Source organism: Rattus norvegicus, chromosome 6, assembly GCF_021556685.1.
Source record: "Rattus norvegicus strain SHRSP/BbbUtx chromosome 6, alternate assembly SHRSP_T2T, whole genome shotgun sequence".
In the NCBI taxonomy this organism is placed as follows: domain Eukaryota; kingdom Metazoa; phylum Chordata; class Mammalia; order Rodentia; family Muridae; genus Rattus; species Rattus norvegicus.
The window spans coordinates 102,251,212-102,274,931 of record NC_141539.1 but is presented as its reverse complement, the minus strand read 5'-3'; the positions used below and the strand labels follow the sequence as shown (position 1 = coordinate 102,274,931).

The following is a 23,720-nucleotide window of genomic DNA, read 5'->3' as shown; positions in this document are numbered from 1 at the left end:
CCGCGGCGCCCCTCACCCAAGGGGCCAAGGCAACGCCGGAGCGTCCCGGAGGCTCCCTCCCCACTTTTCCCGGGGCCGCTGGCTGAGCAGCAGCTGCAGCAGTTGCAGCAACAGGCCCGGGATCGGCGGGAGGACGAAGGAGCGCCTCGAGCCCAGGCTCCGCAGAGCCCGCGCCCGCCCCGTCCTGGAGTCCCCGGCGCGCGGGGCCCGGCTCCCTAACGCCCCCTTACCCGCGGCGGGAGCGAGGCGATCGGCGCCGTCCCCCGTCGCCACAGCCGCTGCCTTCAGCTGCAGCTGGCCGCGCCGGGAGAGTGGGAGGGGTGCTGGGGTGGAGGATGCTACTCCCGACTGAAGGGAGAGGAAGAAACGGAAACAGGAACCGCGGCCGCCGCTTAACGGAGCCTTCGGCGCCACTGACTGAGGGAAAGCGCAAGGCGGCGCGAGCCAGGCAGCGGCTGACAGCGCGAGACCGAGCGCGAGCCGGGTCCAGGGCGCGCGACCCCGAGCAGCGCCGGACCCATTCCGTGAGGAAAGGGAAGGACGGGTTGGCTGGGAGCCGGGAGGGGGCGGCGGGGGCCTGGAGCTCAGAGAACCCGGCCACTCGGGTCGGCCCGAGACCACGCGCGCACGCGCCTGAGTGGCTCCGACCCGGAGCGCAGGCGGGGAAGCCTCGGGCCGGCGCTAGCGAGCGAGCGTGCACGCGCGGAGAGGGGCGCGCGCCCCTCGGCGTCCCAGCCTTCTGGGGGAGGGCGCGCATGCGCCGGCCGCGGCCTCCACCAGCGACCCTGGCATGTGCACAGGCTCCTCCCCGTCCCCTTCCTCTGTGCGGGTGGACAGCGGGGCTGCAGCATCCACCGGCCACGGCGGGACCCGAGCTCCAGCCGGACAGCGGCAGCGCGAGTGCTCGGGCTTTCGTCTACACAGACGAAAGCCGCCTGAGGGTCGGAGGCTGAGGGGACCAGCGCTCCCTGCCTGCCCTGGCCCGCGGGGCCCACCGCCCAGAGGCGCACCCCGTTCTGTGCTAGTTTCAGGGTACTCTCTGCTGCACATCCGCTAAGGTTCGAGCACACAATGGCACCGCGGATCGGGGCGTTCTGGCTACCCGTTGGCTCTGTCTCCACCAGAAGAGAAAGAACCCTGCCGAGCCTGAGTTCGAAGCCCGGCCATTCCTAGCCGCGGCTGCCTCAGCCCTTTGGAGGCGGAAGTTTATTGAGTACGGAGAAGAGAGGGAGAGGCTTTTCCCAGGGATGTTTCCTACCCGCTCGCACTCGGGGATCCTGATGCCCGCGATGCTGAGCCGTGGGCCGAAGGACTACCTCAGACCGTCCTAGAGGGCGAGCTAAGCGGGAGGACCCAGCCGCGCCGCCAGGGCACACAAAGTAGTCGCCGGCCGGGTGCCACCGGGGCCAATCAGAGCGGGAAAACCAGTGAGTGGAGTGAGAACTGGCCAATCAGAGTGCTGGAAGATGAGCTTCCCGTGCAGAACTCTTCCCTGTAGCCTGGGGATCCAGATCCCAAAACCTGAGGACTCAAACGGGTGGCTGAGTAGAAAAGCTGCCCTCAAGACAATTATTCATTCCTCTCAGCACAGATACATATTAGTAAATACCTTGGAAACGTATCTGAGTTAACAGGGCCGGCCTTTTATATGCTAAGAATTAAAAGACACACAAAAGACATTAAAGAGGTCGTAGCCTGCCAAGAATGCAATCTAACTAATAGCGCCCATAAATTCCCAATATTTATCCTAGAGCAGGAACTGTGTTTCTAAAAATGATAAGGACAGTGCTTTCAAAAAAGGGGGGGAGGGGGAATGTCTGTGCCTTCAGCAGCTCCTCACCTGAGAAGCTTTTCCAGACCTGTGACTGGGTTAATGTCACTTCAAAATAAAGTATCTTAGAGGAAACACAGTGACTTATTGAAGGTCACACAAACTCTGGTGAAGTCAGAACTATGTTCTAACCAGAAAGCTTGGGTGTCATCATTCAGCAAATCAGTAGTCACTTCTTAATTGTGTAGATACCTTCCCGGAGACTCTCAGTTCTGAGTATGAGTCGTGTACTCTGTTGGAAATAAACAAAATTTAGGTTTATACTGTACTTAGATGGGTTAAGGGCTAAAGTTTCAACAGTCAAAAATCTGAATTATTTTTCCTTCTGTGTGAGTATGTGCTTGCAAAGGATGCATTTTCTCCTGGGCTGCACCCACAGCCTACGACAGTTTTAGGAGTCAGGGGTGGAATGTTTACTTTGGGGCTTAAACATAGCATTTAAAAAATACTTTAAGGGTTGGGGATTTAGCTCAGCGGTAGAGCGCTTGCCTAGCAGGCGCAAGGCCCTGGGTTCGATCCCCAGCTCCGAGGAAAAAAAATAAAAAAATAAATAAATAAATACTTTAACAAGTATGTGTGACTTGAATGTTTTCAAGGGGAAAATAACAAACATTTCTAGATAATTAACATATGTTACCATTTGCAGTACTTGAAGATCTCCACAGTCAAAGCTTTATGTGTGCCTCAAACTCTCTGCTCCTTTATTCTGGCTTTAATTTTCCCCTAAGAAATATTAAAACTCTAGGAATCAAAGCATCCTACCTACTTCCTATTTTAAAAAAAAAAAAAAACCCACTAGAAATTTTGTGAAGAACTTGGTCCATCTTTATAGGACAGCATAGTATGTAAGAAAGCACCAAACTGATGACTCTAAAATACAGGGAGAAAGTAGTTCTTCAGCAATTCTGATCTCTGCTCAGTGTGACAGTACACTGTTCTCAAAGCTCCTTCTAGGATATGCCCAAGATGTAGCTACCATCCCAGAACTAGAAGTGTCAGCTAAGCAACGGCCATGCAGAAATGAATCTTTACACATCCAGCTATAGACCAGTAATGAACTTCTGAAAAATGTAGGCCTCTTTCAAAACTACAGTCTTAAATCAATCAGTGTGTGCATATACAAGCCCAGCATGGGGGGAGGGGGGATCCGAGACCAAAGGATTGTTCTAAGTTATAGTCTAGCCTGGACTATCAAGTGAGTTCAGTGCCATCCTCAGATACATAGCAAAACCCTGTCTCAAAGAATAATAGTGACTAATTGATTCAAAAATAAAAATGGGAAGGAAGGCTCAGTTTGTCTAGCATACTACAAGCCCTAGATTCAACCTCCAACACTGTAAAGAAAAAAGAAATGTATTTTTAACTATCTTCTCTCCAAAAGGACTCTGTAACTCAAATCTCCCTCTGGCCATGTTAAGTTTCTAGGAGAGTGTCCCTAAAGGGTTGTACACATCACTCACAGAAAGCACACCTTTTGAGGGCGTTTCCTCTACAGTCTGCAGCCTCCCACTCTGCGGCTGAAACTCCTCACACTCTCTTTTCTCACTCCAGCTGCTCACTTGCGACTCTAATCCCCAGTTTGTGATTTGCATTAACACAAGATGGTATGTCACCTCATCCCTCACTGCTCCCTTACGAAATGAAGTCAGGAGCCTATCTTTATTTATCCTCAAAATCACAGACAGGTTCAGCACAAGAAAAAATTTTTTTAAAAAATTTTTAAAAAACCAAAAAAAAAAAAAAAAAAAAAAAAACCTTCGGAACATTCTCCATCACCTGTTACACTAAGAACTAGATGGCCCTAGCAGCTCATTAGTTTTGTCTGTGGTTCAGCCTCGGTCAGTTCTTAGTCATCAGCTAGAACTGTGGAGTCTTGGATGTGAGGTGAGAAGGAGTCAACTCCTAGATAATGGGAAATACCGAAATGAAAGTGAAGTACATGAATGGCCATTTTATTGAGAGATTAGCTAGATCAAAGTTAATGAACTTGAATGCTATCACACTTCCTAAGTTGGGAACATTCATGTAGAAACTAGTTTGAAATTTACTACCATTTTACTACGCCTATAATAAAAATAATAGCGAAGGTGTAACATTGCTGAGAACAAGGCCCCATGCTAAACTCTTTACTTCTATCATTTAACTCTCCAGTCAAACCCTTGAGGTGTCTCCTATGGCTACAGCAGGGGAATCAGCAGCGTCTCAGGAGACTCAGCAGCAGCTGCTGAGGAAGTAACTGAGAATGTTCGCGTCTCTACCAATGTATACCAACTAATATAGCTCTGGAAACACTCTTGTTTTAAAAAGATTTATTTATTTATTATATGTAAGTACACTGTAGCTGTCTTCAGCCACACCAGAAGAGGGCATCAGATCTCATTACAGATGGTTGTGAGCCACCATGTGGTTGCTGGGAATTGAACTCAGGGCCTGTGGAAGAGCAGTCAGTGCTCTTAACCGCTGAGCCATCTCTCCAGCCCCAGAAACTTTCTTGATAACTTTCACTTTTCTCTGTTTTACAGCAGTTGCTATACAACATTTCACCTATATAGTATTCTATTTTGCAGGAAATCAAACAAATAATGATACAGTTGCTACCACAGATGAGAAGATGGGGCTTTGAATAATGATTTTTATTCATTGGATACCTCCTGTTTTCTCATCTGTAAAATAAAGAAATGGTTCTAGATAAGTTATTAATTGATAGTTCTAAAACTGTGGATTTGCTACAACATTAACAGGGACTACAAAAAAAAAGAAATATGAAAAAAATATGGTCTGTATTCAGTAAGTGGCTTAAGTCACTTTTGAGCCAAGTCCTCATTAAAAAAAAAAAAAAAAACTAGAGCTAATCATTCCCATCAGGAGAGTAAATGAAGTGACTGATGGTAAGGCTGATGAAACTAGGCCGACTTTCTTTTCTTATGATTTGCCTCCACGGCTAAATTCCTGTCTTTATCAAGTGTAAGCTGCACAGATGTCATCTTCTAGATTGGTTCTCTATCCACTACAGTTTCCCCATAATAAGAGTTTCATGGGTTTGTTTTCATTTTAACTTGCTACCTGTTTAGATAACCACTTCAGAAGAACCACTCAACCCGATCCTACTGTTCCCAAACAGTAGAGAATTGCAAAGTTTACCCTTTCCTTTCAGACATTAAAAAGGCTACCCTCAGCATCCCGTTTGTAGATGATCCAAACTATGACAGCGATAGCCTCTTTGCCGTTGGTCAATAGAAGTGATGCCGTGTCTAGGGACATCCATTTGTCAGAATAAGTCTTACAGCAGTTACGATTACTCAGCCTCAAAGTCTGTATTAGTAGGGTTTTTATTATTACTCTGTGTGTGTGTGTGTGTGTGTGTGTGTGTGTGTGTGTGTGTGTGTGTGTGTGTGTGTATACTGGGTCAGCACATGTCACAGCAACTCCTTTTATCAGGTAGATGCCTGGGATCAAACTCAGATCTTCTGGCTGGGTGACAAGTGCCTTTACCTACTGAGCCATCGCACTGGCCACGTGGTGGTTTCTTGTTTTGTTTGGGGTTTGGTTTGGTTTGGTCTCCCTTCAGTTACCTTCAGCAAACCCTACTTTGAGAGAAGGTTTTTTTCTAAGTTGCCCATGTTCAAACCTTGCCAAGCGGCTAGAAGGCATACACCACCATATGCAGTGAGAATAGCATTGCTAAAGATGGTGAAGCATTTGAGTTCAGGTTCCCCATGAGGCACCCAACTCCACATATTCTGAGCAAGCGATCTACCTTCAATGTTGAAGCCACTGAGATTTGGCTGTAGTTTTTATGACAGTGTGATCTAGAATCCAAGTTATATGGATTTTTGCTAGAATCAGAACAGTCCCAAAGTGTTATAATTAATCACCTTGATATCATTATACCTTGGGAGTAAACCAGCCCCATCAGACCAAAAGGAAGACTTTCAGTCCATGCTTAGGAAAGAGGATTCTCTTTCCCCTAGGATTGAGTAAATCAGCCTATAAAGCAAGGTGCTGCACAGTGGTGCAAGATGAACTGGCCATAAAATGAACACACTAAAGATGACAGCCAGACAGGAACACTCTGGAAAATACAATTGATGTGATCATACCACTTGGGAAGGCTACTCTTTCTGAACTCTTAATTCTGCCAAATAATAATGCCATTCGTTTGTCCCTCTATAACCCTATAGGCAAAAACTTCATTTTGTATGTGTTTAATTTCATCATAGTTTCAATAAAGGATTACTAGCTCAAAAGCACTCAAAAATGTAGTATGCATTGAAATTTTTTTTAAAACATTAGCTTTCATTACTGCCTTCTGAAGTATTATCTCTATTGATAAATGAGAGAAAGTAATTTAGTTTAATCCAGTCTCTTTAGATGAAGAGATTAATATTTAAGATTACAAGATTTATCAAATTCATTCAGCTTCATTATGGCAGATGTGAGGTTTGAGGAAAAAAAACTAAAAACTTTCATTTAAAAATTGGACTGAGCCAGGCAGTGGTAGCAGAAGCAGGCAGATCTCCGTGAGTTTGAGGCCAGCCTGGTCTCCAGAGTGAGTTCGAGGCCAGCCAGGACTACAGAAAGAAACCCTGTCTCAGTAGGGAGGGGAGCCAAAACTTGGACTGTCCTGGCTAATGATGCTCCCTCTAAGAGCAGAAAACCCTCTAACCAAATTTCCAATACCAGACATAAGGCTTCTTTTGAGTTGTTGGTCTGTGTTCAAAGAGATTCCCAAACATACACCCTATTGCTGTTGTCCTTGGTTGCCTGTAGGTAGAGATTCACTTCAGAAACAAGGACCAGAGGCCCCTGAGCTGGAATTGACCTGAATGCTCCCTCCCTGAGAACTAGCTTTCATAGTACCAGAAGGCATAAAAGGTTCCAAAGGAGAGAGGCAAGCAACAGTTCTACTCAGCTATAATGCCCATGTCCTACATCATTGACCAACATGGCTCAATAAGGGTGCAGTAGTGACATTTGCACTTTGGTGGTAACCAACAGCTCTCTAATTGGACTTGCCACCCACTCAACAAGAGGAAAACATGGTAATGGAAACCTAGCCAACTACCCAGGACTATGACGTCCCGGTTACTGAAGTAGAATCTATAACCACTAACTTACTAAACTAGCATAATCCATAGCCCATAAACATCTACCCTTGAATCCGCAGATAACTGTAGTCTTCACTTCTCATCAAGGAAACTTCTGTTTGCAACAGATGAAGACCACTACACAAAACTACAACCAACCAATATGCAGAGAGAGTTGTAGAGCCCAATCCCAACGCATACATCAAACAGTCCCATATCTAAGGCTTCAACATTGTGGAAGAGGGGATGGAAAGACTGTAAGAGCAAAAGGATCAGGAAATCTGATGTGAGATTGCGTCTATTAGTAACATCAGAAACTATGCCAAATGTGAACTGAACAAGGGTGACAGGAATTGAACAAGAGCATGCCAAGTGCTTTAACCCTACACAAAGCAACTAAGGAAAGCTGGGAGCAAGAGAGAGGTGCGTCTCCCCAGAGAGAGCATACCATTTGGTTGTCCAGTGCCAAATGGTTAGTCCTGAAAACATATATGCAAAGAACATCATACAAACCATATGTATAAACATATATAATGTATAAACACATGCACAATAGAAATTAGTGAAAAAGAGGCCATTAATTTGAAGGACAGTGGGAAAGAATACTTGAGAGGGTTTGAAGGAAGTAAAGGAAGGAAGAAATGTTGCAATTATAATATATATATATATATATACGTATATATGTAATTAGACTAGAGTATTGCTCAGAGTGCTTCCTAACGTGTAAATCTTTCGGTTCAATCTCCAGCATTGGGGAGGCTTGATCAATAAAATCACATGCTCCTTGGTGAGTCTGGCCTATGTAGAGAACCCAGACCCACATACACACACACTACACACACACACACACACACACACACACACACACACACACGAGAGAGAAAGAGAGAGAGAGAGAGAGAGAGAGAGAGAGAGAGAGAGAGAGAGAGAGAGACTAAGAAAAATTACCATAGTTTCTAACTCAATGAACTATATTCTGTATTGAAGCAGTATACTATCCTGGTAGTTGAAAACTTGGGTTGTGGAGATGGCTCATTTGGTAAACTGCTGGCCATATAAAATTGAGGACTTGAGTTTGGATCCCCAGCACCTGTGGTTACAGGCACTTGAATGCAAGCACCAAGGAAGTAGAGACTGGAAGACCCCTGGTGCTTGGTAGCTGAAAATAGTGAGGTCAAGATCCAATGAGAGATCCTACCCCAGAAAATAAAGTGGAAAGCAACTGAGGAAGACATGCAGTGCTGATTCCTGCAATGCTGACTCCTAGCTTACACACACACACACACACACACACACACACACACACACACACACACCTAGTCTTAAAACAAGAATAGTTTGATTTGGTGAGCTGGCTTAGTGGATAAAAGAATTTGTTGTGCAAGCATGAGTTCAATCCCCAGATCCTATATTTTTTAAAAGTGAGAGTCAGGTATGGCAGCACATGTCTAGAACCCTAATATAGAGAACCTAGCTGGAGGTCTAGCCAGCCTAGCTAAACCATCAAACTTCAGATTCAGTGAGAGACCCTCTCTCAAAGGATAAGACAAAGGAATGGAGGGAGATTCCCAACATCTTTATCTGGATTCTGCATGAAAGTACATGGGCATACACACACATACATATATCATACCAATACACACACACACACACACACACACACACACACACACACACACACACACAAAACCCAAGTATAAATTACATATAGGACCTGAACTTAATCCTACATTCAAATTTTTTCATCTGAAAAAAAGGATAACAATAATAATAGTTTATAGAGCTATAAAACAATCAATGGCTCAATATATTAAAAAGCATAATGCCTAATACACAGTAAGGATTACGTATAATACAACTAATTTTGTCTATATCCTTACCAACCATTTGGACCACCAACCTGTATTTTTACATCATATGTGAAGACACTTTTTAATTGTGTGTGGACTGTGGCCAACACCCACCTTCCCAATGGAGAAGCTGTCTCTTTGGTTTCCATATTTCCATCATGATGGCAGCAGGAACAACATCCAAGTTACTGCTGACTGTCCCGTCCATAGTTCACTGGGAAGAAGTGGACAAGTGTCCCCTTAAACCTTTCCTACAGGATTTTGGGATTTGGAAGAGAGGTCTTAGACCTCGCTAGATAGCAAATCTAAGAGGTGTTACTGGATGTAGCTTTTACCAGGTGCAGAGAGCTGTCCTGCACCAACAGAGCAGAGTCAGCAAAAAGAGGAAACAGAGAAGACAGCTAACCTGTGGGTTTTTAAACGTGGATCTTCATTTCCAGGGTTTCTTGACCTGTGTAGGTTTGTCTCTCTTTCTAGAGTTTCTTTGTACTTTCAAGTATGTTCTCCATTTTGCCTAAGATGTTTCCACATAAGTTTATTTTACAACCGTATTGCCATAAAGTGAAATAAAATAAAAACAGGAACAATTCTTAGATTACTTATATTTATTGATGACCCTGATGGCACTATTGAAGAATATCACGAGTGAGTTTTTATCGAACATGAAGCACATGTGAGGTACCTTTAGCAGACACTTCAAATTATCTCCCTACACCCATTACCTCATGTCACTCAGTACCTTGTGTTACAAGCCTGTATCTCTACATGTTCCTATTAGAGCTCAACTAAAAACCGTACTTCTCCCAGTCTTTGCAGGAAAAGTGGTCATCGAATCAAAATTTGGCTACTGAATCTAGTCAGGTATGATGTAAAAATTCCTTCAACAGTAAGAGAGACACCTCTCTGTTGCTTTCTCCTTCCTCTTAACTAAGTCAAGACATGGTGTGAGGAAGCTTTTCAGGAGAGAGTCATTGCCTACAGACAGAGTGAGTGAAGAGGAGTAGGCTCTCTGACAACTTTGTGGAGCCTCAATGTCAAGCCTGGAGTGCGAGCCACAATATTATTGAATGTGGAAAAGAAATAAATGTGACTTTACCTCAGCCCCTATCCTCCAAGTTTTTCTGTTACCCTCCACGGAGCCTGGTCCTGATCCAGTTGATGCAGTGTCATGTGATTTAATAAATTATACTAAACTGGACCCATTAGTCTGCTACAAAAACCAAAAGCAAGACAGAAAAGGTCTTGGAAGAAATGCAACAGAGACCAGCACATTCTGTTACAGTGAAGGATTAAAAACCAAAACTAAGGATATATACTGGGAAGGATGGGATACATTCAAGGTCAAAGTAGAAAATTCCAGACAAAATTAATACAGCACTTGCCCCAGCAAGAGCAAACCTCTCTGATGTCATCAAAGTTGCAGTGTTTGTTAAGCTTAACATCTTAGAATTCTCCGACAAGAGGCAATCAAGCCAGTTGGAGAAGGGTGGTGGGAGAGGAAAGCGAAGCAGGACAGGTGTAATGACATATACATATGAAAATGCCATAATGAAAACCCATCACTTTATGTGTAACAAAGTAAAGGAAACTAAATAAATTTCTATTTAAAAACAAAAATCCTTTAATTTCATCTAAGGAAACATTAGATTCTAAGGAAAAAGACTAACCCTAGCCAAACTGATAGAAGACTAAAAAGCTAGAAGCCCCCTTTAAAGACAAAGGCACTATCCGCTTATCTTGGTCAATACTGCATAGCACATTTATTGAATGAGTTAAGTCTCATTGCAGTAGAGCTTCCAATAGGAACAAGAATATAACCTCTGGTTAGTCAGGATCTTGTATGGTTTCCATGGAAACAAGCCCATATAAAGTCATAATTCAGAATGTAGATTCTAATTATATTTGGATCTTGGCTTCATCATTTAATAGCTGTAATACTTTGGGAGCTTTTTTAAAAGCTCTGTTTTTGTGTTTCCATATCTGTAGAATGGGAATAATTATTATACTATTTACCTCACAGAGTTTTTGTGACTATTAAAGTTACTAACTCAAGGCGCTTATACACAGAAGCACACAATGTTGACTCTGCGAAACACTAAGCCAAGGCAAGTCTTTGTGGACATTGTTGCTATCTGATCTAAATTCTAAGGTCAAGATAACATGAAAACAGACTCTAATAGAGTGAAAGGAGTAAGTGATTGACAAGCTTTCCTAAACCAAAGGCTGAATGTCACTTCAGTTCTGGGGTAATGTTAAAACACAATTGTTGATATTTCAAACGAGGAGGAAAGGTTCCCAAAACAACGGCCTATAAAATGCTGGCATGATTTACAGGCAAACTTGTAAATCCATACAGATAGAGGTCATGTGGGACTAACTTTCATTTATTTCAAAGCTGATCACTTAGTTTAAAGTCCACTCCTCGGGTGGGGCCATAGCTCAGTGATAGAATGTGTGCTTAGCATACACAAGGCCCTAGCTCTAACTCAACTCCTTGAATGGAAAGTAATATTTTAAAAAAACCCTAAATTTCTTATTTTGTCTCATATACCTCATGCTAATTGGCTAAGAAGAACATACAATTTACTTAATCTCTTTAAAATGCAAGGAATTAAGAAACAGTCAATTTATTTCAAAGGGCTACCCCTTTGAAAGACTCTTAAAAATACAATAATGAAAATACCATCTCCTTGGGGCTGAAACACATCAGATACTATGGCAATCCAAGACTTGCCTCTGATATGTCTGGTTCTCTTGTGTCCCGTGTTATTTCTGTTTTTCTTCTCCTTTCCATACCAGTTCACTTCCATTCTTTTTGTTTGCAAGGCTGCTTTATTTTACATTGTTGTGTTTTATTTTATTGAGACAGGATTTCACTATGTAGCGGAGGACAACCTGAGACTCCTGATCTTCCTACCTCAGCTCCCCAAGGGCTACATTTATATCTATATAAATATAAATATAAGAAACGTGCTGAGACGTATGATTCATTCTTTCTTCTTCCTGTGTAAATATGTGTGCTTGGCTGACTCTGTGTGTGTGCATGTGCAAACTGTTGGTGTCTTCCTCAATCGCTCTTCACACCCTTTGACACAGGGTTGAACTGAATCCAAAGCTCACCAAATCAGCTAGACTGCCCGACCAATGAACCTGCAGGATCCCCATCTCTCTGTCTCTCAGAGAGACTGGAACTATAGGCATGAATCACCGTGCTCAACATTGTATGTGGGATCCAAACTCAAATATTCAGACTTGCACAGCAAGCTCTCTACCCATATAGCCAACTCCTCAGCCCCCTCATCTGCATTCTTTTTTTTTTATTAACTTGAGTATTTCTTATATACATTTCAAGTGTTATTCCCTTTCCCGGTTTCCGGGCAAACATCCCCCTAATCCCTCCCCTTCTTTATGGGTGTTCCCCTCCCCATCCTCCCCCCATTGCTGCCCTCCCCCCAACAATCTAGTTCACTGGGGGTTCAGTCTTAGCAGGACCCAGGGCTTCCCCTTCCACTGGTGCTCTTACTAGGATATTCACTGCTACCTATGAGGTCAGAGTCCAGGGTCAGTCCATGTATAGTCTTTAGGTAGTGGCTTAGTCCCTGGAAGCTCTGGTTGCTTGGCATTGTTGTACATATGGGGTCTCGAGCCCTTTCAAGCTCTTCCAGTTCTTTCTCTGATTCCTTCAACGGGGGTCCTATTCTCAGTTCAGTGGTTTGCTGCTGGCATTCACCTCTGTGTTTGCTGTATTCTGGCTGTGTCTCTCAGGAGCGATCTACATCCGGTTCTTGTCAGCCTGCACTTCTTTGCTTCATCCATCTTGTCTAATTGGATGGCTGTATATGCATGGGCCACATGTGGGGCAGGCTCTGAATGGGTGTTCCTTCTGTGTCTGTTTTAATCTTTGCCTCTCTCTTCCCTGCCAAGGGTATTCTTGTTCCCCTTTTAAAGAAGGAGTGAAGCATTCACATTTTGATCATCCATCTTGAGTTTCATTTGTTCTAGGCATCTAGGGTAATTCAAGCATTTGGGCTAATAGCCACTTATCAGTGAGTACATACCATGTGTGTTTTTCTGTGATTGGGTTACCTCACTCAGGATGATATTTTCCAGTTCCAACCATTTGCCGACGAATTTCATAAAGTCATTGTTTTTGATAGCTGAGTAATATTCCATTGTGTAGATGTACCACATTTTCTGTATCCATTCCTCTGTTGAAGGGCATCTGGGTTCTTTCCAGCTTCTGGCTATTATAAATAAGGCTGCGATGAACATAGTGGAGCACGTGTCTCTTTTATATGTTGAGGCATCTTTTGGGTATATGCCCAAGAGAGGTATAGCTGGATCCTCAGGCAGTTCAATGTCCAATTTTCTGAGGAACCTCCAGACTGATTTCCAGAATGGTTGTACCAGTCTGCAATCCCACCAACAATGGAGGAGTGTTCCTCTTTCTCTGCATCCTTGCCAGCATCTGCTGTCACCTGAGTTTTTGATCTTAGCCATTCTCACTGGTGTGAGGTGAAATCTCAGGGTTGTTTTGATTTGCATTTCCCTTCCTCATCTGCATTCTTTACTCTGCCTTTTAGAATCTTTTTGCTGGGGGGGGGTGTTGGGGTTGGGGTTGGGGATTTGGCTCAGTGGTAGAGCGCTTACCTAGGAAGCGCAAGGTCCTGGGTTCGGTCCCCAGCCCCATAAAAAACAAACAAAGAAACAAACAAAAAAAAAAAAACCTAGAATCTTTTTGCTCCTGATTTCAGATTCTTTGTAATTTCTTCTTCCTCTAAAAAAAAACAGAGACATGTTAATTTAAAATTTGAGGTAGTTCCTTGGCTCAAATACTTCATAGAAGGAAATCTTGACCTTATATATTTCTTTCTGTTAAGCCATATTATGGGTCTCCGTGCCTCTGTTTAAACTATTACCCTTTCAGCAGCAGCTATAGTCATGAACATAATGAACCTTCTACCAAAAATGAAAGAATCATAGCACAAAGTCATAATCAAATGGTTTCACCATTGAATCCCAAGGGTCTAGAATAGTGTTGGCCTATGGGAGATACTTATCAACAGGCTTTTGGATGAATGAATGAATGAATGAATGAATGAAGTGAATTTTATTGCAACAGAAAGTGTTTAAATAAAGAAAAGAAATCTTTACATGTTAGATCCTGAAACAGTTTCCAAGGAAGTCTTAATAGCTGCTAATGACTACTTTAAAATATCATAGAAAACCTTATATATGCTTATGTCCACATTCCTAAATAAAAGAAGAAATCCAATTAACTATGTATTTTATAGAACATTCTTCATTTTAAGAATAAGGACCTAATAAAATATTCTGTGCAGTCTTTCATTTTTAATATTCCATATGCCTCTGGGGGGAGGGGGAAACTTGATTACATTTTCTCCATAACTTGCAATGAATGCGTTTGCCAGCTCTGCTAAGTAGATATGGTGGTACTGACCATTCTTCATCAAAAAATGATGATCTAACAACTAGATATAATATTTATAACACTTTCCTGAACAGCTTAGGACATGATTCTAGAGTGTTTCTTTAAAGTCTGTGTTATGATTTGCTCATAACCTCAAATCCTACTTAAAGTGTCCTTGTCCTTATATCCAGCTACCAATCTGGCAAAATTCTCATCAGCCAGAGGGTCTGAGTTTATACAATGCTATTTTGAATATTCAAAAAACATCTTTGTTTCTGGTGAGCTTTTAATGGTTAATATTGTCAAGTTGACAGGATTTAAAATCACATGGGAGGCTAACTTCCAGGTGTGTCCATCAGACTTTCCAGTTTGGGTTAGCTGAGAAGGGAAGGCCTATCCTGCATGTGGGCTGCACCATCCATGGGCTGGGGTCCCGGGCTGAACAAGAGGAGCAAGCAGGCTAAGCATCCATCACTCTTTTCCTCCTGACTCTACACTCAATATGACCTAATGCTCTGACTGCCCCTTTACGAGGGATTGTACCCTTAAACTGTGAGCCAAATAAAGCCTCCTTTCAGTTGCTGATGGTAGCTATTTTGTCATTGCAGTAAGGGAAGCAAGTAATACAGAGCTGGATAATACCAGACTGGCTAATGAAACCATCACAAAAAGGTTTGCACCCAGGGGCTGGGGATTTAGCTCAATGGTAGAGTGCTTACCTAGGAAGCGCAAGGCCCTGGGTTGGGTCCCCAGCTCCGAAAAAAAGAACCAAAAAAAAAAGGTTTGCACCCAAATGATTATGGGTTTGTGGCAAGGTAGACTTTGCCTTTCCTTCACTCTCTCCCAATCACCACTTACTACTTCCTTCAGCAAAAGACCTAGGATGGATACACGTTATAGTCGCCACATTGATGATACAGTTGGATAATCTGAATAGGGGAATGTTACCTTGGACATTTGCATATCTTTAAGTGGCACTGTACCGACTCAGCTGTGCTTTGACAGAGAAGCATGAGAAATTCGATGAGTGGCGGTCTCTCCTGCTATGATACATAATTTTCCAAACTGTTAGAAATAGGTATTGACTACATCTCTACAGAACTTCATATGAGAGAATGAATATTGAGCATTCCCTATGGTCAAAGTGAATGTCGAATTTAGTACAGTACTTCCTCTAAGTTTTCTGTGTTCTTCTCCAACTGCTGGAATCAGCTTCTAGTACAGTGGTTCTCAGCCCACAGGTTGTGACCCCTTTGGGAGTCAAATGATCCTTTTGTAGGGGTCACATATCAGATATCCTGCATATCAGACATTTACATTAAAATTAATAATAGTAGCAAAATTAGTTACAAAGTAGCAGTGAAATAATTTTATGATTTGGGGTCACCACAACACGTGGAACTGTATTTAAGGACTGCAGCATTAGGAAAGTTGAGAACCAGTGTTCTAGTACTTTCTTGCCACAAAGCATAAGAAAGCATAAGTTACTATGCTTTATAAGTCCTCACATTCCTTGGTAGTCGAGTTAAAATTAAGATCTGCCCAAAGAGATGGGGGCAGAAGTGATGTGAATTGTTTTCTAGCCCAGTCACAGTCAACTGTAAAAATCTCAAACTCTGCCTTTTCCTGACTTGATGACATTGAAGGTGACATATTCTAGATGGTCCTGCTAAAAACAAAGAGGTGGCCTGGATCCCAAAAGCATACACTAAAAGGAAAGTCCTTCTATATGCACTGAGTGGGACAGCGGCAAGAAATAAATGTTCATTGCACTAAGTCTCTCGTGTTAATTAAATACCTCCTTAGATGGGACAGAGAATTAATGGGGAGCAAAATCCCAGCCTCTGGGATAATCAAATAAACCATGTGCCCCTATCTGGCTGCTTTTAGAGGGTGTGTTTTCTTATTTAAACACATGCATTTGAACTAGCATCAGGCCCAGCTCTCTGCAGCCCCTCAGCATTTGATCATCCTGTCTCTACTTTTTTTTCTCCTTTCCAATCTCTAAAGGGACACCAGGTTAGTGTAGGCAATGCACAGCTCTGATCAGGAAATGTCTTCGTGGCTTCAAGTACACACAAAAGCCTCCCAGGTTCTCCAAGGCTCGTTTAGAAAATCTACTTATATGGTACAATCACAGTCTTTGTCCCCCCTCTCCTGTGTTCTCCATTACATTCAGACCCAGTTTGTGGAAACTATGCTTTTGCTTATTGTCTAATTTCCATGGCTCAGACTGTCCTCAAACCCTCCAGTCTCCTGTGACCAGTCCTCCCTTTTATATCTCAGTTAAAAAGCTAAATTCCATCCGATAGAAGAATGTTCCTACGTGTTTATAAAGGTGGAATCGCCTGCCTTGCTCATGTTAGCAGACACCTCCATTCTGGCTCTGCAGTACAAAAAGAATTCAATGGTGCTCTCACCCATCACTGCATCTTGCTCGTAGGAAGCAAAGGACAAGAGAAGACAACCATGCATTATGTGACTACTCCTGCCATTAGAATCGCCAGGTAAAATGTGCCCCATTAAGTCTGACTGTCAAAGAAACTGAATTGTTTTTCTTTTTATTTCACTGGTCAATTTTTGTTTGTTGGTTTAGTATGTCCTAAATACTTCCTGGGATATACGTAATCTTAAAAAGTATTTGTTGTTTTGGGGAAAACCAAATATAACTAGGTATTCTGCATTTTTGTTTGCTAAGTCAGAAGTGTCCTCCCCTCTGTTCTATCTCCGGCCCCCACTGGGGCAGAGGGGGAGAACCCACACATAATCTGCCCCGCACGCTGCCATTTGAAACAGCACTCCCTTCTCCACAGCAATGTCTCCCTTCCTGTTTTCATGTGTCATAGAGTTTTCTCCACGATAAACCTCTCTGATGACAAAATGAGCCTCTTGAAGTCAGGAGTCTCGTTCTTCATATTCTTTCGCTGGCTGACTGCATCTCAGAGGCATCTTTCATGTACTGACTACCCATTTGCTACATTGACATTTCAGGAATTCAAAATCAGCAACAGCACCAGAAATTTTAAAGCAGATAAAAGCTTCAGAAGAAAATGCCTTGGGCATGCATAATAGCGAATCCTAGCACTTTTTCTGACTTGCATAATGAGCCGTGGCTTTATAATTTTGGCCTCACACATATGTTTCCAAATCTCTCTCTCTCTTGTCTTCCAGGGAATACTTGGCTGGGTTTCCCCGAGGTACGTCAGACATTCATAGGAACACGAGCTATGTCTAAAAGTCATTCTCCTAAAGATGACTGCTGGAGGAACAACTCGCTCCTGAAGCAAGGACCTGAGAATGCAAAGGGGCTGAGGCAGTTTGAATTTGGAGAAAGACATAGGAAAAAAAAAGAGAGTTCTACATATTTGCAGGGCCTTCAGCTACATACTAGGCTGCACACGCATGTCAGGAAACTCCCTGAGACCCAGAAGAAAGTCACCTGAGAGGTGGAACCCCTGGAGGTACCACAACAATGGAAATGGTTTTGTTCTCAACAGCCGGCACGGCAAACGTTTATGATACAGTAAAACTTTGTGTCCTACGCTCTGAAAGCTATCGCCTCATGAGACCAAATTAGTCTTATACTAAATGATCTGCTTCTGTCAGAGTTCATGTGCAAGCCTTAAATGATCCAACTCTTTGCCAGTGACTCTCTTGTATCCTAGAACAGGAGGCCAGGGCAGATGATTCATGGGTAAAGGGGCCTGTGGCCAAGTCTAACAGCCTGAGTTCCATCCCCAGATCCACGTGGTGGAAAAAGAAGACAGTCTCTTGAGGGTAGCCCTCTGACCTCCACACATGTGTGCTCTGACATGCACACACTAACTACACAATAAATACATAGAACAATAAAAATAAAGGAATTTTAAGAGGCAAACACCCCCCAAAAGACCAAGTAAACAAAAACTCAGCTTCCAAAAGTATGAAATGTACCTTACCTAAGATCATTTAAAAGTTTACCTAATATATGAAAAGCAGGAAAATACAGTCCATAGTGAGGGAGGAAACACAGAAAACAGATGCAAATAAAGCCTCAGAAGATGAAATTATTAGACAAAGATATTAACCTGGTAATTATAGCTATGCTCAATATATGTAAGAAAGGAAGAAAAGCATGAGTGTCCCGAATAGAGGAAAAAGATGTATGTTTTTAAAGGCTCGAGTTGGACTTTAAATGATACAATACAAAGTTTAATATGGAAACTCAAAGCTGCTATGGGAGTTACAATTTTCCCATTTTTCTGTCATTACGAACACTACAAGTATACAGAATGATATTTTTCATTGGGTTTAAAAATAGTCCTTTTAATATAAAAATCCCAAAGCCACATAAAGTCTGCGCATATCCGAACCAGCAATATAGAACAGTGTTCGCGTGGTTAAAAAAAATATGCGAGCTGCAATTGCTATTGGCATTTATAAAAGATAGGAGTAGCACACAGGCTTTTCTGTATGCAAAGCACATTAAGCCAAGCATAACTTCCATTTGAAGACGACTTTAAGTCCAATGGAGAATGAAACATTGAGTTCTCTGACTTCATTTTTAAGCTGAGTGCATGCATAAATTAAAGAAAGACTTTTTATGTGCACCGCTCAGATTATGGAATAAAGGCAAGCAAGTTTTAAAACATGACCGGGATTGGTTATAGCAACAATTTTGTGGTGAGCTGCACTTAGGAGACTAGCCTAAGAAAAGCCGGTGAAGAGGAGGGAGGCAACGGAGCCAGAAGCAGAAGCAGGACAAAAGAGAAACTTATGAGAACTAGTTTCCAGTTTTAACAAGAATCCATGAATCTCCTTGGCTGGGGCGGAGAAGTGGTGACATGAGAATGCAATTAAATTCATCCGGAGGTTGACAAGCGCCTGTTAGCTGCAAGGTGCCACACCAAAAGAAGCGCTACCCATTTCCTGCGCTATCCCCAATCTACAATGTTAGAGGCAGCTGCCAATACATAAATAATTGTATCACAAGTCAGACCAATAGCTGCAATCATGAAGACATCACCTCAGCTAAAAGAGGAAGAAGGGATGCAATCATAACTGAATCCTGGGGCAGGAAACGGGGAAGTTACACAGAGCAGGGGACATTTGAATGCTACCCTAAGTGAATAAAGGGACTTTAAGATACATGGAAGAGGATAATGGGGTTGTTATTAATTCAAGTTCTTCCTCCCTCTCGCAGCCATTCTTTCTCTGTCTGTCTCTTTCTTGTTTAGTAGCCAATAGACTGCCCAGTGGATCATCCTTGCTGGTTGGCTGACTAAATGAAAATACAGACTGGAGATCAGAGGACACCAAGAGAGAGAGGTTGGAGGCTCTTCGTGGACACTTCTCTCATGCTTCTGTCAATGACTGCAACCATCTCTGAGCGACTCCTACTTATGGTCCCCTTTCCCCTGGCTTCAGCTCTCAGCAAGCTATGAAGACAGAATTCCATCCCCTTGACACTCTAGGTGGAGGAAAGGAAGTGCTTCCCACTGTGTTGATCTCTGGGTGCATCCACCATACTTGTGGTCTCCCTTTATCCTGGTCATATCTCTGTAAGTAGATCTTTCATTTAAACCATAGGAGTTGAATCCTGTCTTACAGACTAGTACAAGCAAGAATAAAAGGAACATAACATTAGGGGAACCACATGAGCAGAGACATGAATGGGGGTTGGGGGTGGATAACAGAAACAGGAGTCTGAGTTATTGAAAAATGGTTCCAAAGAACTAGAGGCAAATTGTTAGGGTCTCAGAGAAGAATTTAGACAGTATTCTGATGTGAGAGAGATCCATTGGTAGATATTGAGTGGGTACCATAGAATTTATGTTTCAGAAAGGTCTCTGGGGGAAAAGGAAAAGGGGAAATGGAAGAGAAGGGAATATGAGGTAGGGTGGCCAGGAATGAAGGTGTCTCAATCAGGTCCTAAAATGAAAATAATGGATAATTATTTACAAGCAATAAGATTATAAACAGTCTCTTGTCAGGTATCCCAGGATGGCCTTGAACTCACAGTCCTCCTGTTTCAGCTTCCTGATTTCTGAGATTACAGGCATGCACCACAATAACCAGCATGGGGATTTTTAAGGATGGTTTCCAGGTATTCAGCATGACTGTGTGGAAAAAGAGAGGTCCAATAAAATGTACAGGGGAGTCTTTCTTTGAATTGAGAACATGATGAGTTTGGTTTACACCACACAGAAGTGTCATCAACTCAGCCCAGATGGTCCCACAGAGGTGGACATGTGGCCCTATGTATTAGGTATAAGACTTTAAAAAAAATGAAAATAAAGGTAGAGAGAGCTGAACCTTGTGAAGCAGTTCATCTGTATTCCCAGCCATATCAGAAGCTGAGGCAGGGGCATCACAAGTTTAAGGCCTACTTGAGCTACAGTCTGGGTAACTTAGCAAGAGCTTGCCTCAGAATAAAAGAAAGAAGCAAATGGAGGGTTGGGATCTGGAGCGTAGAAGATATAGTTCGACTCGAGAGCACCTGCTTGGCATGCAAAGGACAATCAGTCAATAAATAAGAAAAGTAAACACCCATCGTTGTCAGTCCTAGCAGTACTTGAGAATCACCTGGAAGTGATTAAAAAAAAAAAAAAGATGCCCAACCCCAGATCAATTAAATCCGATTTCTCTGTGAAGCCTGAAATTGGATTTAATTGGTACACATCTAATCAGATTTAATGGGATATAATCTGGGTTTGGAGTTTTAAAGAGCTCCCTGGGTGAGTCTTAGACACATCCGGAGTGAACACTAATCTAGAACAGGGCAGAAAGAGCTAGGAATGGATGCCGAGGGCAGCAGTGCATGTGATGAGTGGGGAAGAGGATGATGAACCCCGGCGATAGGTGGCAGATAAAGATCAAGGAGAATTTTGTCCAGGGAGTGTCATGCAATTCACATACCATAGGCAATGGGAGAGGAATGCAGGGAGGCCAGGTTGTGATGAAGTGCCTCACAGACAAGGAAGTGAAGGGAGGGGATGAAGACTCTTTTTGGGAGAGAGAAAGGAAAACCAGCAACTTGGGAAGACTAAAAAGGTTAAAAGAATGGTTTTTGTGACTTTGAGTTTAAGGCGTCAGTTGGCTTCGGGGTAAGGGGACATTAAGAAGGACAGCACAAAGATGACATAGGAAAGGGATATTAGAAAAGCAGGCCTCCCATGGGTGGGTGAAGTCAAGCTTGCCAGTGGAGGGCTAGGGATGCGGCTCAGGCTGTAAAGTGCTTTCCTCACAAGTATGAGGACCTGAGTTTGGGCCCCAACACCCACGTAAAAGCTAAGTGGGTGTGGCAGTCACATGTAATTCCAGGACTCTGGAGGCAAAGACAGGGGACCCCAAGGGCAAGCTGGCTGACCAAACTAGTCAAAACGGCAAGCTCTGGGTTCAGCATGAGACCCTGCCACACTATATAAGTAGGTAGAAAACCATCCAAGAAGAAAATAACATTAACCTCAAGTCTCCACCTGTACCTGCAGATACATGTGAGCCCCCTGCAAATTCACATATACACAGGCACATGCATCCCTGACACACTTACACAATGCAAAACATTAAAAACCGTCAGTGGAGTAGTCATCCCAGGGAAGGGATGTAAGACAGGTTTTAGGTTGAAAAACTTAAGAATTTTGAGACATTCTCATAAAGAGATGGAAGTTATTATTGACGGCTGAACAAAAAAGGTAGATGGGAGGGGGGAACAAATGGGCCAAGAACATTTTTTCTAGGTCTTCCCATGTATCAGGCAACATGTTAAAGTCCTCCCAAGTTGTTACTATTAAGTTTGATTGTCAGGGACAAATGTCATCAAATGAGGTAAGAAAAAAGACAGGCCTATTCTGCCCAACTTCAGCCATCTAGTCACCTGGCTTCTCGGGCACCATTACTAATTAATGGCCCTTTAAAGCTTGGCCTATAATTTGTCTTAAGTTAACTGCTCATTTCTTGCTGAGTGGGGAGAGATTTCTATTATGATAATATTGCCTTAGTTTAGTCTAAGGGGAAGAGCTGCCGATCATTTAAGAAAAAGAAAAGGCCCATTATTGAGAATGCTTCATTAGTGAAGGCAAAGGAGATGGGACTTCAAAAAGATAGTGTTTAATGGTCCAAGCTAATAGCAATCAATAAATATTTAGGGGGTAGATTTAGCCTGCATAATTTTAAATTCTCCTCTTAAATGTGAAAAATGTAACTTTAAATTGCAAGTCTATTACAACAATGCCACCTCTCTCTCTCTCTTTTTCTGGTGTCTAGGAAATGCTGTGGGCTCCGTGGGTGTCAGCTGAGGGTCCAACCATACCCTTCTGCCTTCCTGTAATTATCTCTGTCATGTGGTGCAAGTAAGCAAGCAGGCCAGTAAGCTAGATGCTTCTAGTTTTTTCAGATGGCCCATGGGACCCTTTCTATGAAAAGCCTGTGACATTGAAAGGCCTTTTCTCTGGGAAGCCCTTTCAGAAATTGGAATCAGTAAATTGAGAAGTAACTGCCTTGGGTTTCCTTCACTGATGTCCAAGTAAATCAAGTTGTGGAGGGGGTAGGCAAGAAAAGGCAGGGAACCTGACCATCTTGCTTTAAATGAGCCCTGGGGGACCCCGGAGGAGCAAGTCCTCAAATTGACTGAAATTCTGTCAGAATGGAGGCAGGGATGAAGTTATAGAAGTTATAGAAGACTGGTAAAGAACAGAATAAAATCAGGATGGCCCTACATGGCTGTCCACACTATATAAATCATTCCAAAGCCATCAAGGAACCCTTAACAGACCCCTAACGAGATCGCTGGGCCCTGTCTTTAAGTGACCACATTATTTTTTTTAATATTTTTTTTATTAACTTGAGTATTTCTTATATACATTTCAAGTGTTATTCCCTTTCCCGGTATCCGGGCAAACATCCCCCTCCCCCCTCCCCTTCCTTATGGATGTTCCCCTCCCAACCCTCCCCCCATTGCCGCCCTCCACCCACCAGTCTAGTTCACTGGGGGTTCAGTCTTAGCAGGACCCAGGGCTTCCCCTTCCACTGGTGCTGTTACTAGGATATGCATTGCTACCTATGAGGTCAGAGTCCAGGGTCAGTCCATGTATAGTCTTTGGGTAGGGGCTTAGTCCCTGGAAGCTCTGGTTGCTTGGCATTGTTGTACATATGGAGTCTCGAGCCCCTTCAAGCTCTTCCAGTTCTTTCTCTGATTCCTTCAACAGGGGACCTATCTCAGTTCAGTGGTTTGCTGCTGGCATTCGCCTCTGTATTTGCTGTATTCTGGCTGTGTCTCTTAGGAGCGATCTACATCCGGCTCCTGTCGGTCTGCACTTCTTTGCTTCATCCATCTTGTCTAATTGGGTGGCTATATATGTATGGGCCACATGTGGGGCAGACTCTGAATGGGTGTTCCTTCAGTCTCTGTTTTAATCTTTGCCTCTCTCTTCCCTGCCAAGGGTATTCTTGTTCCCCTTTTAAAGAAGGAGTGAAGCATTCACATTTTGATCATCCGTCTTGAGTTTCATTTGCTCTAGGCATCTAGGGTAATTCAAGCATTT

The 23,720-nt window shown here is 43.0% G+C and overlaps 1 protein-coding gene and 1 long non-coding RNA gene across 4 annotated transcripts in view; one reads left to right on the top strand and one right to left on the bottom strand.

Annotated features, from left to right (window-relative positions):
* The window catches only part of Fut8 (fucosyltransferase 8), a 246,864-nt gene extending 245,511 nt beyond the window's left edge, over positions 1 to 1,353 (bottom strand). Inside the window, 1 exon segment of one of the 3 annotated variants that reach the window (NM_001002289.2) lies at positions 1,259 to 1,353. The gene's annotated coding sequence lies outside the window, so the exon portion shown is untranslated. 3 annotated transcript variants of the gene reach the window in all.
* LOC148005327 (uncharacterized) overlaps positions 1 to 20,488 on the top strand; it is a 36,680-nt gene extending 16,192 nt beyond the window's left edge. Inside the window, exons 2-4 of the long non-coding RNA XR_015623152.1 lie at positions 16,643 to 16,706; positions 17,371 to 17,396; positions 19,416 to 20,488. This is a non-coding gene — a long non-coding RNA (uncharacterized LOC148005327). The remainder of the gene's footprint in view (positions 1 to 16,642; positions 16,707 to 17,370; positions 17,397 to 19,415) is intronic.
* The last annotated feature ends 3,232 nt before the right edge of the window (positions 20,489 to 23,720 follow it).